This window comes from Vigna unguiculata, chromosome 1 (assembly GCF_004118075.2).
Source record: "Vigna unguiculata cultivar IT97K-499-35 chromosome 1, ASM411807v1, whole genome shotgun sequence".
NCBI lineage: Eukaryota > Viridiplantae > Streptophyta > Magnoliopsida > Fabales > Fabaceae > Vigna > Vigna unguiculata.
The window spans coordinates 26794442-26807530 of record NC_040279.1 but is presented as its reverse complement, the minus strand read 5'-3'; positions in this window follow the sequence as shown (position 1 = coordinate 26807530).

Genomic DNA, 13089 nt, shown 5'->3' with positions numbered 1-13089 from the left:
TCGGCGCACCCTTTCTCGCCCAAACCTCCACGCTCGTCACAACATTCGTCTTGTGAGAGCAGCTCGCATCGTAACAGAACCTCGCCTCCTCGCAGTAGGTGGCGTCTTTGAAGAAGCTAGCCTCATTGGAGTATTGTTCTTGTCGCCCACTTGCCTCGATGGAGTTTCGTCACTCATGGAAGAAAACGCACGCCAGAGAGAAAAAGGGAAATGTCGAGGCTGACTCGAGGGAAGGGGAAAGCGGAAGGGGGAAAAGTGAAATCTGATGTTTTCCCCCTATACTTTAACTTAAAGTTTATTTTTTTTTATCTCAGTAGTATATGCGTGGGCCAGCCGACGCAAACAATTTAATTTGTTATGCGTGGGCCATCCGACGCAACTTATTGGTTGATTTGCGTCGGCCAAACCGACGAGAATCTAAAATTAATATTTTTTTCATTTCTACGAAGAGATAATTTTTGTTTCTAAATAACTTTTTGGTTACCGTCGATTTTGCGTGGGTCTGGCCGTCGTATTTTGCGTCCTACACTGATCCGACGTCATAATTTCGACGCTAAAACCGCGCATTCTTGTAGTGTTAAAATGAGTTAAAGATAGAAAAATAAACAAATAACTATATAATTTAATTTGTTAAAGCACTTGGTAAATGAAAGATCTTATGTTCAACTCTCAACAAGAACCAGTTGTTTTATTTATTATTTAGCATTAATTTTGGAATATTGGTTTGGATAATTTCAATTTTTTTCCTAATCTGTTCTAGAAATAGAAAATTATTATCTCATTTTGGTGACTCTATAACACCATGACTACATAGATTTTGTGATTACTAAAATACCCCTTCAAACAGAACCCAAAACGGTTATTCCAAAGATAAAATTAAAGTTCTATCAACATACTTTCTATTGAAGTACCACAACCATTCCTTTTATTATATCCGTGAGAGAGAAGATAGTGGCCATGGTTGAGAGCGCGAGAGGGGAAGGAATGGAAGAGAAGATGGTGGATGACGAAAGAGAAAGTGGATCTGCAGCGAGGGGCAGATCTAGTGCTCGTGAGAGGAGCAAGAGAAGGTAAGCAAAGCTTTCTATTACTGTTTTTGTTTATTGTTACATTGAAGGGAAAAATCCAAGCGGATTTTTATAGAAAAGGGGAAAATGGGGTTTTTTACAAAGGAAACCCTAGATTACTGATTAAATCAGTAATCAACTATAGAAAGGGAAAACGAGAAACCCTAAGGGGTTTTAGGGTTTCAATATCCTCCCCTCAAGCTGGATGGTGGATGCTCAACATCCCAACACTAGTGCAGAAATTGATTTTTACCTCGCCTTATATGCCTCGGTTGTCTAGGAACCGAAGCATATAATGGCGCGGTGGCATTTTTTGCAATTTCAGACAACTTTTATGCCTCGGTTCAGCCTAACCCGAAGCAAAAGAGAGATATATGCTTCGGTTCGCCAAAAATCGGTGCCAAAGGAGCCTCATATGCTTCGGTTACGCAGACCCGAAGCCAAAAATCCACTAGCTGTTACCTCTTTGGCCTCGGGTGGGTCTTTATCAGTGCCAAATAGGGCTATATGACTCGGTTCAATTAATAACCAAGGCCATATGGTTTAATTAGGGCACCAAATTCGTGAGCCCCCTTTCTCTTCTTCTTCCCCGTGCCCCTTATCTGCAACAGTACCCTTTCTCTTCTCCCTCTGGCATGGTTGTTCCATGGCTCGTTGACGTTGTTGTTGCAGGTTGTGTGTCGCGACGCAATGAAGTTATGCGTGAGCGTTAATGGTGCAAATCAGTGTTGGAGCGTTGCGGAGAATGCATCTTGCTCTCGCTGCTGCAATGGAGGTGTTGGTCGCAGTTGTAGATCTGCGCAGCATTGAGGATCGTTCGAATCTGGCTCGCGTGCAGGCAGTGGATCTGTGTTGATGGTGAACGTTGTAGGTGTTGCCTTGGTGGTTGCAGGTCCAGACAGTGTTGTTGCTGTTGCAGAACGCAGGCTGCTATTGCGGTGCCGAAACTCGCGGTCACGGTGGTGCTGCTGAGCGTGATGCGGTGGCTTCCATGGAGGTTGGCCGTGGTTATGGTTCGTTGCAGGTGGCGCGGTTACGTCATGGTGAGGAAGATGGTGGTGGCTGCTGCGTTTCGTCAGCGACGCGTTACGGAACACTATGGCTCCGGTTCATTTAGAACCAAGGCATATAAAAGGAACTTTATGGCTTCGGGTAACGACCGAGGCCAAAAGGGGTGCCTTTAGGTCTCGTCCCAATATGCCTCGGTTCCAGACCCGAGGAACCCGAGGCAAAATGAGGAAAATAATCGGGGCAAAAAGCCCTTACTGCATTAGTGCAAGCTTGTGAACGTTGAGTTTGAAGTTGGTACGGTGAAATGCTTTCGTAAAAATATCGGCGAGCTGGTCACTAGAGCTGATAGGAAGAAGGCGGAAGAGGTTGTTCTGAAGGCGCTCGCGAATCACATGATAGTCAATGTCAATGTGTTTCGTTCGTTCGTGGAATGAGGGATTCTGAGCAATATGTCTGGCGGCCTGATTATCACAGTAGAGCACTGGAGGCGGATCAAGTTGAATGCAGAGGTCATGAAGAATATAGCTAATCCACTGAATCTCACAAGAGGTAGTTGCGAGAGCCCTGTACTCAACTTCAGAAGATGATCGAGAAACAGTGCTCTGTTTCTTGGACTTCCATGAGATGAGGGACTCTCCAAGGAATACACAGTAACCAGTGATACTGCGTCTCGTTTCAGGGCATGTGGCCCAATCAGGATCACTGAAGCCTTTAATTTGTAGACTAGTGTCTCTAGGGAAAAACAACCCTCGACCAAGATCGGCCTTGATGTATCTTAGGATATGCTGGGCAGCTTGGTGGTGGTAAGCAGTAGGTGCTTGCACAAATTGACTGAGAAGATGGACAAAGTAGTTGATGTCAGGTCTAGAGTTTGTGAGATAGAGTAGTTTCCCTATCAATCGCCTGTAGGAATCAACATTGTAGGATGTATTATTGGTGGCAAAAAGAGGTTTAGTGTCACTCATGAGGGGGGTTTGGCAGGGTTTGCTGTTAGTCATTCCAGTTTCATTTAGTATGTCCAGGGCATACTTTCTTTGGCACATATGGATCCCTTTCTTGGTCCTTGAAATTTCAAAACCCAAAAAATATTTTAGTTTCCCCAAGTCCTTGATTCTGAAGGTCTGATGCAGGGTACTTTTGGTCTTATTGATAATCTCCATAGAATTCCCTGTTAGAATAATGTCATCTACATACACAAGCAAAGTAGTGAAAGTGCTAGAAGTTTTATGTATAAAAAGAGTGTAGTCAGAATTAGATTGAGCAAAACCAAGGTTTAAGAGGAAAGAGGAGAGTTTAGCAAACCACTGACGGCTGGCCTGTTTGAGGCCATATAGGGACTTAGTTAGTCGACAAACTTGTCCTTGTTTGGGAAGTTCAGCCCTCGTGGAGGTGTCATGTAGACTTCTTCATTCAAATCTCCATGTAAAAAGGCGTTATCAACATCAAGTTGATATATGCACCAGTCCTTAGCAGCTGCTAAGGCTAGAATAATCCTTACAGTTGTGAGTTTAGCCACAGGAGAGAAAGTATCAAAGTAGTCTATTCCCTCTTGTTGGGAATATCCCTTCGCAACCAATCTAGGTTTATGCCTCTCAATACTCCCATCAGAATTATACTTGGTTTTGAAAACCCATTTGCAACCTATGGGCTTCTTTCCATTTGGGAGATTGGTGAGATACCAGGTTTTGTTGTTTTCTAGAGCTTGTATTTCCCTGTTCATAGCATCCCTCCATTCCTTAGTTTTGCTAGCTTCAGTATATGATTGTGGTTCATGGTTGGCAGTGATGGTGAAAGTGTAGTGAAGATGCTCCTTTGATAAACCATCATAAGAAACAACAGAATCAATAGGATAAGCAGTTTTGTAGTTGCCCTTAATTTGATTAGTAGGCTTAAGCTGACAGGAGTTATTGATAGTTAAGGAACCATTAACCTGGTAGTCCTTTAGATAGTGAGGAAGCTTTCTGTCTCTTCTGGATCTTCTCAAATCCTGAATGCTGTCTTCTGTGTCACTCTGTTCATATGTCGCATTGTCTTGGTTGTCCTGAGCTTGGGCAGGTTGGTTCATAATCTGTTCAGGTTCAGTCTGCTGTAGATTGGAGTTGTCAGTTGTCATGTCTTCTTCATCATCAGTAATGCTGTCATTTTCTTGAATTTCTCCTGCAGAATTATCAAGAGCAATATGGTCCTACCTGATATTGATATAGGAGTCATTCAAGAAACTAAAATCCTGATTCATGTGATTATTTTTCTCAACAATGGTGGTTTCCGTAGAGCTGCAGGGAAAAATGGTTTCTTAGAACAAAGCATTTCTACTTATAAAAATCTCTCTAGATTTTAAGTCAAGCAGGATGTATCCCTTTATTCCATTTTTAAACCCAATAAAACACATTTTCTTGCCCTAGGATCAAGTTTATTTCTATTTATATCAGGGGTAGAGGCAAAACTTAAACATCCAAAGGTTTTCAAATCAAGATAAGTAGGAGATTTTGAATAAAGCATTTCATAGGGGGATTTATTTTTCAAAACAGTAGATGGTATTCTATTTATTATATGAACAACATGATTAACAGCATAAGACCAATAACATTTAGGTATATTAGACTGGAAAAGCAAGCTTCTAGTAACATTTAAAATATGTTGATATTTTCTTTCAACAACAGAGTTCTGCTGAGGAGTATGAACACAACTCCTTTGGTGAATAATACCATATTTATTATAAAGATCATCATACTCAAATTCAGGACCATTGTCAGATCTGATAGTCTTAATATCCTTCTTAAACTGGTTTTTAATGTAGATGACAAAATTTAACAGAAGGTTTCTGGTTTCTCCCTTAGAATGCATGAGAAAAACCTAAGTATGTCTAGATAAGTCATCTACAACAGTAAGAAAACATTTATGCCCATGTATGGAAGGAATAGAGATAGGACCCCATATATCAACATGAATCAAGTCAAAACAATTATCAGAAGTAGTAGTATTGTGAGGAAAAGGCAATCTATGTTGCTTTGAATAATGGCATATGTCACATATGTTTTTACAAGAATCATGAACATAAGGAAAAGCTCTACAAATTTGTCTTAGAGCATTATTACATGGGTGTCCAAGTCTGTAATGCCATACATTTATGTCTTTCTTAGAGTAATTCATAGTAGTATTAACAAAAACATGATCTCGTGAAGTAGAGGTGTTTTCATCAAGGTAGTACAGCCCCCTTATCATGCTAGCATGCCCAATCATCTTGTATGAATGATTGTCCTGTATCTGACATTGCTCACAAGAGAAAATTAGTTTACAATTTGAGTCCTTTATGAGAGTTTGAATAGATATTATATTGAAAGAAAATTCAGGAATGTATAGCACATTGAAAATGATGAAAGATTCTGAAAAAATTTTAGTTCCAGCAAATTCAGCAATAACAGTAGAATTGTTAGGCAGTTTTACAGTAATAGGTTTAATTTTGTAAAAACTAGAAAATTGACTTATGTCATGGGTCACATGATTTGTGGCCTGATTAAATCAGTAATCAGCTATAGAAAGGGAAAACGAGAAACCCTAAGGGGTTTTAGGGTTTCAATACTTTCAAAACTAAGTACTATTATTTGAAATAATTTCAGTAGACGATGGACAAATTGGTTCTCATCAAACTATCATGATTTAATTACCATAATTTCATGATTGATAACTTTAGCTTCATGGTGTACAATATGTCAACAAATCGGTGAAGGTTAAAATGTTTCACTATTTTTAAAATAATGAGTTCAATGTTTTCTATAAGGAGTGTTATGATCTTACCAATAGTTAAAACACCCTATTAAGTTTATTAATTTTTTAAAACCGAAAAGTTTAGATAAAACTAGTTTTTTATAATCATAAACTATTCTAAGAGTACTTTTTAAAAGTGTTGCTTAAAGTACTTATTTATATTTTTCTCAAATCCTTTGCCTTATCTTAGTCTTTTATAACGTGAGATTTTAAAAATTATAACAATTAAAAAAACATATGACTAAAATTAAATATTTTAACTAAAAAATATGTTCGTTAGTAATAATTTAAAAGATTAATTTTATTAGAATATGATAAGAGATAAAGACATATTTTAATAATATGTATAGTTAAAATAATATTTTAATGATATGTATACACAATACAATATATAGTATATTTTAAAATATAAAATATTATATGTAAGTGTAATATATATATATATATATATATATATATATATATATATATATATATATATATATATATAACTAATATTTTTATAAGTTATTTGGGTAAGATATGAGGTGGTATTTGTTATTAAAATCTTAATCAATTTATCATACTATTTTGTATCTTAAATTTTATAGGAGATAAAAGTGATTTTTTAGGTTAAACGTTGTTCATAAGTAGAGCGAATTGGGTGTAAGTTGAAGCATTTGAATAATTTGGTATTCAAGTCTATAATTTTCAAGTGAGTTAGAGAGTGAAACTTTAGGAGTTATTTGAAGGGGGGGACATGAGTTCAGATGAAAATTAAAAGGAGTTAGATTAAACTCTATGGTATCTGGATGAGGAGACCTAACTATTTTAGTTGTTTGAACTGTTTTAATGGTTTCAACATTTTTTAACTTGTTTAAAGATGTTTTGTATCTTATTTGTGAAGATATAACAAAATTTGGTGAAAAAATTTTCTTTGATATGCATATATGGAATATTATCTTATGGTTATAATCTACATGTTTTAATTGGGTTGTGTGAGAACTTTGTATGGATAGAAGATTATTATTGTCATATTTATGCATGTGCATGTCTCTCAATACGAGGTGATAGATTATTATGGAAATTCACTTCGATAGATCGGGTAATGTCAAATATTTCTCAACATCTAACTAATTAGAACAAATATTAGAAAAATAAAATGTTGTGATAGAAACAAATCCATTGAAAACAATTATAAACAAAAATTACAAAATAAATTTGGTGCATATTTATTTTCCGACAATTGTTAGAACTTCGACAACCAATTAGTTTTTTCAATTTTCAAGAAAAATCCAAACAACCAACTCTTTTTATAATTTCTCAACAATTTATGTTATCTTTTGATATATTCTCATGTCACTGAATGAGATGCTCCAAACACCCGATATGTTACTTTCTGACTTAGGTGATTAAAGAAATAATAGTTAACTAAAACAACTCCAATAAAAGTTTTTGAAAAAATAAAGTCAACAATAGATCAATTAGAATTGGTAAGCTCAGAGCAAATATAGATTACAATGCTTCAAAGATTTTCAAAGAAATGACAAACTAAAATTAAAGGCGATTTGAAAGACAACACTCAAAAGAAAATCCCCAAAGAAAGGTTTTAGAATTGAGTAACAAAACAAAACAAAATGAAACACAAACACAACATAAAATTACAAATTTAATTTGAAACTAAATAAATGTGTCACTGAACACGAATTTAATCTAAAAAGTTCTCATTAAAGAGCATATGATTGTTTTATGTTTATATTTGCAAAATAGCATTGATTAATTGATTTGTTTTTCTTTTCTTTTGCTTGATTTCTTTTGTTTATAGACTTTGTCTTTGGCTTGTAGTTCAAGAAAACAACTCAATTGTTTTACTAATTCAATTTTAAAGTTCAATAAGCAATTGTGTTTTTCATTGTTGTAAAACAATTAAATTCAAACAATTAGCATCTTAACTAAGAATTTGTTAATGATCTAGTAGAAAATATGAACTAAAACACATGAAACAAAAGGAAAAGCTCACAGTTTTGATATTTTCGTTGAATTAAAAATAAAAAATATAACAACTAAAAGAATGTTGAACATACAAAAGGAATCAAACTTTGAAGATTCAAAAATCAAAATGTAAAATTTCTCATAAGAGTGTAAAAGACACTAAGACAAAAATCAAGGTAATCAAAGCAACACAAAAACATGATGACTCAAGAACACAGAAGAACTATGTTGGAGATAATAAAGGAGAGGTTTTCAATTTCTCCAAAGCTTATGAGAGAAGCTAGACTTCCAAATCCTAAGGATGTTTCCTTGTATAAGAAGTTCAAGGGAAAGTGTTCTTCTACGGTGATCTTTGGGAGATAAAAAGATTTGTAAACATAACTTCAAAGTGATTGCTTGCTGCACCCCATGTTTTCTTAATGCACCTTCATAGGCTTCCTGAAATTACCGTTTGAGCATTTATCCCCTTCCCTTCATCTCCTTTCTCCTACACCATCCTTACCCCAATGCTCCATGCTTCACCTTTCATCGACTTTTTTTGTATTTTGGAGTCCATGGGAAGTCGAATTTGTATAAATGGGTTCGTTATTTGTTTTTTTTTTTCAAAAATGGGTCAAGTCAGGGAGGAGGACGACATTGAAGGTGAAGTCGTCCTTCCCCCAACCAGTTTCTTTATTTTTTTTTATTTTTTAAAAGGTGATGTCGTCCTCTGGAAGAACGTTTTCTCTATTAGGAAAAAGTGAAGTTGTCCTCATACATGACGACTTCACTTTTTTTTCGTAATAAATGAATTTTGATTATTTTTTAGTTTAAACTTATTGGAAGAATAAAGAGTAAAAAAATAATAGAATAAAAATAAACATAAATTAATATATTTTAACATTGATTAATAATTAAAATATAACAATTAAGTTAGTAGAAAATCATATGTGTCCTCTAGTTCCACATGGAGGTCATCTTCTAGGTCTGGTTGGTCGTGTTGGTGGTTGTTCTTGGTGTGGTTCATCATGATCATCATCTTCATGTTGATGACTTTGAGAAAATTAGGGATGGTGAACCGTTGTTTGGGGAGTTTGAGAAGGCATTGGTGTTAGGAATCCAAGTGTGAGTCTAAGTCCCACATTGACCAGAAATGAGAAAGTAGAGCACTATATAAGAATAAAGACCCATAAACCTATTGCCTTAAGGTTTTGGGTTGAGAGTGGTGTCAGTGTCTTATGTGGTTGGGCTCAGGTCTCATTGGTGTTGTATCTCCCCAGTGATACCCCCTCTATAAAACCTGACAAGTGGTATCAGAGTCGATGGTTAAAACCGGCTCAGACGAGTGCAGTATGGTCCTAGTATCGAAAGTCTTCCTAGCAAAGGTCCCAAGTAAGGGTTCTAGGTAAAGCGTGTCCCGTTAAGAATAACGGCGGTACAGAAAAGGGCAGAAAAGGAGTACTCGTGTGTACCAATGTGGTTGAAGGGACTCACCCTTGAGGGGGAGATTGTTAGAAATTCAAGTGTGAGTCTAAGTCCCACATTGACCAGAAATGAGAAAGTAGAGCACTATATAAGAATAAAGATCCATAAACCCATTGCCTTAAGGTTTTGGGTTGAGAGTGGTGTCAGTGTCTTATGTGGTTAGGCTCAGATCTCATTGGTGTTGTATCTCCCCAGTGATACCCCCTCCTTATAAACCTAACAATTGGCGGAGGATAGAATGACATTGATGATGAAGATCCTGGATAATAGGCAGACGTTATGTGGTTAGGCTCAGATCTCATTGGTGTTGTATCTCCCCAGTGATACCCCCTCCTTATAAACCTAACAATTGGCGGAGGATAGAATGACATTGATGATGAAGATCCTGGATAATAGGCAGACGGTGGTGTCATGGCTGAAGTGCCAAACATTTGTGATGCACACCCATTCCAAATAACCTACTTATGTGAGAAAATCCATTCGTACACAACACTTTTTCAGCCATAATTTTTATTCTTTCTCCTTTGGTGAAACTTTAATACAATGGTTGATCCCTCTAGTCAATATTTTGATATTCTTTCTAAGTTTAGTGAAGATGAGATGGATACCATAGGTGAACCAGCTCCAAATAATTGTCAATACTCACAGTGGGATCAATCTCAGCAATATTCACAACCTAGTTCTTGGGCCCAACTACCCAACCAGTACACAGTCCCTACAATGGCTTGGGGTCATCAAGTCAAAGTGGCTCCTCAAGTCACACTTCCTTTCAAACTTCAATTCTAGTGAGTGAACAACAACTAAGTATCGACATGTGTTTCGACACAAAGGAGTCGACAGTGTCATATATAAAGCAATACCATATTGATAATGGTTTTAGATTTGTGGTTCTTGAGAGCAAATCTGATAAATATATATATATATATATATATATATATATATATATATATATATATATATATATATATATATATATATATGTCAATGTATCAACTACAAAAAAGGTTGTCCATGGCGTTTACGAGCTTCTTATAGCAAGCGTAGTTTCAAATGGGAAATAAGGAAGATTGACGTTTCACACACATGTTTGTCAACCATGCAACCTGCAGATCATGTCTATCTTGATTCCAACCAAATTGGTTATATTGTCATGAACTCCGTAAAGGAAAACCCTTCCATACCTATCAAAAGTTTGATAACCGAAATAAAAAATCATTTAGGATATTCAATTTCATACGACAAAGCTTGGAATGGTAAGCAAAAGGCACTTGCTAAGGAGTTTGGAGATTGGGAAGAGTCTTACAATGAACTTCCACGATGGTATCAAGTTGTACAAGAAAGTAACCTCGTCACAATAATTCAATGCACAGGACCTCCTATAGTTGTCAATGGTCAACCTGATCGTTCTTACTATATTATGGAACGAGTATTTTGGTCTTTTGGACCATGCATCCAATGGTTTAATTATTGCAAGCCTGTTCTCCAAGTAGATAGGACATTTCTCACAGGTAGATATCAAGGAACATTGTTAACAGCGCTCGCTCAAGATGGGTCATGTAATATATTCCCTTTGACCTTCGCGATAGTGGAAGGAGAAACAAAGGAGGCCTTAATCTGGTTTTTTCAACTCTTAAGGGAGTACGTGACACCACAATCAAATCTCTATTTGATAACGGACAGGGGGAAAGGCATATTGGCAGCACTATAATCTGAAGAAGTGGAATGGAAAGCAAATGGTCTGCAATCAGTATACTGCATACACCATATTGCTTCAAACTTCAATAAAAAGTTCAAGAATCACGAGTTGAAAAGCCGGTTAAAGAATATGGGTAATAATTTTTTTTTTCATTCACCATATTATCTCTTTATCGAAAATGGTATTCATAAATTAAACTAACTAATATAATTGCTGATAGCTTACGAAGTTAAACAATCCTTATTGGATGCAAAATTGGCGGCATTGAAATCCCATTCACCCGAAGTGGCAGCTTAGATTGATAGAATATTACTACAAAAGTGGACTCAGGCCTACGATGGGGGTAGTAGATTCGGACACATGACAACAAATCTAGCAGAATGTATGAATTCTGTTTTAAAAAAAGCTCGTTCATTACCAATTTGTGTTTTAATTAAAGTAACATTTGAAAGGACCGCAACATGGTTTGTTGAGAGAGGGGTTAAGGTAGACTCCATGTTACGAGCAGGCCACCAGTATCCTGAGGAAATTAATGATATTATTAGAAAAAATCAACAAGTTGGAATGTGTCAAGCCCGTCGATATTCAAGAGAAAATAATGAATTTGAAGTTCAAGAGATGTTTTCTCCACATGATCACTGCCTACAAATGTCTATTACGGTTAAATTAAATGATTGGTGGTGTGATTGTGGTCACTTTCAAGCTCTTCGACTGCCTTGTCATCACGTAATAGTTGTGTGCTCTTTCTCCCATGTAGATCTAACCTCATACATTCATCCAGTTTATAGCCTCTACAACATCAACAAAGCATATGAAGTACAATTTCATCCGGTTAAGAATAAAGAATATTAGTCCACATACATCGGACCAAATTTCATTCCAGATCCAAACATGCATCGTAGGGTACGGGAAAGACCACCAACTAATAGAATCCATAATGAAATGGATCAATCAAATTCCAACAGACGAAGTAAATGTTCATATTGTAGAAATAAAGGACATGATAAGGGAAATTGTCCTTATCGTCAGTAATTTATTGCTTTATCCAATTTTAATTTATTTTATTATATAATTTTATATTATCTAATCTATTTTATTAAGTTAATTTATTGTACGAATAAAAATAATTACAAATACAATCAATATAATTTTTATAACTAAAAAATTTGTAAAAAAAATAATTATAAATTCAAAAACACATTGATAACCGATAAATTAAAAAAAAGACAAATAACGAAAACTGAAAAATTAAAAAAAGTTCAAAACAAAAAACAAAACAAAAAATCAAAACGGTTAACTTAAAAAAAAGGAAAAAATAATCTGAAATATTTAAAAAATAATAATGAAAAATAAAAATTTTTAAAAAAATTAAAAATGATTAAAACCGAAAAGTTAAAAAAAAATAAAAAATAAAGTCATCATATTACAAGAACTTTACTTTTCAATCAAACATAGGTCGTTCTTAAAACCAATAACATTACTTTAAAAAAAAAAAAAAAGCAAAACAGTCTGGGAAAGGACAGAGGACGACCTCAGCATGAAAGTCGTCTTTCCCAACAAAGACTTGACGACCAACTTAAAAAAAAAATAAAACTTAACAGATCCTTTTTTACCAATTTCTGATCAAAGGAACCTTGAAATAAAAAAAAAAAAAAAGAAAAAAGCCTTTCATCTTCTTCTTGTACGAGCTTCACCCCAATACTCCATGCTTCACTTACTTTCCTTATTCCAAGATGCGCGGCAAAAAACCATTCATGGTGTCGCCACTAACCTTCACTCACGTGTGCATGACACGCGTGCCACTTCTTCTAGGTCTCTCAATAGGAATCCAGACAATGTCAAAAGAATAGAAAAATAACCACTACAGTAGATACCAAGTAAATACCAATTTTAGTTCTTCTTCTACCTTTGCGCCATGTGAGTGTGGCTCTCCTCCATGAGAGCCATGGAAATAGGGATTGGAAGAGACAGAGAAGAGATGAAGACGTCAGAAGAGGAGGATGCATTAAAATAAAACACTATGGTGGATTCTACGAATATACATAATGAAACGTAAAATTTACTTAGAATCTGGAATGTACATTTACATTATGATAGTATAATCTGAAATATAAT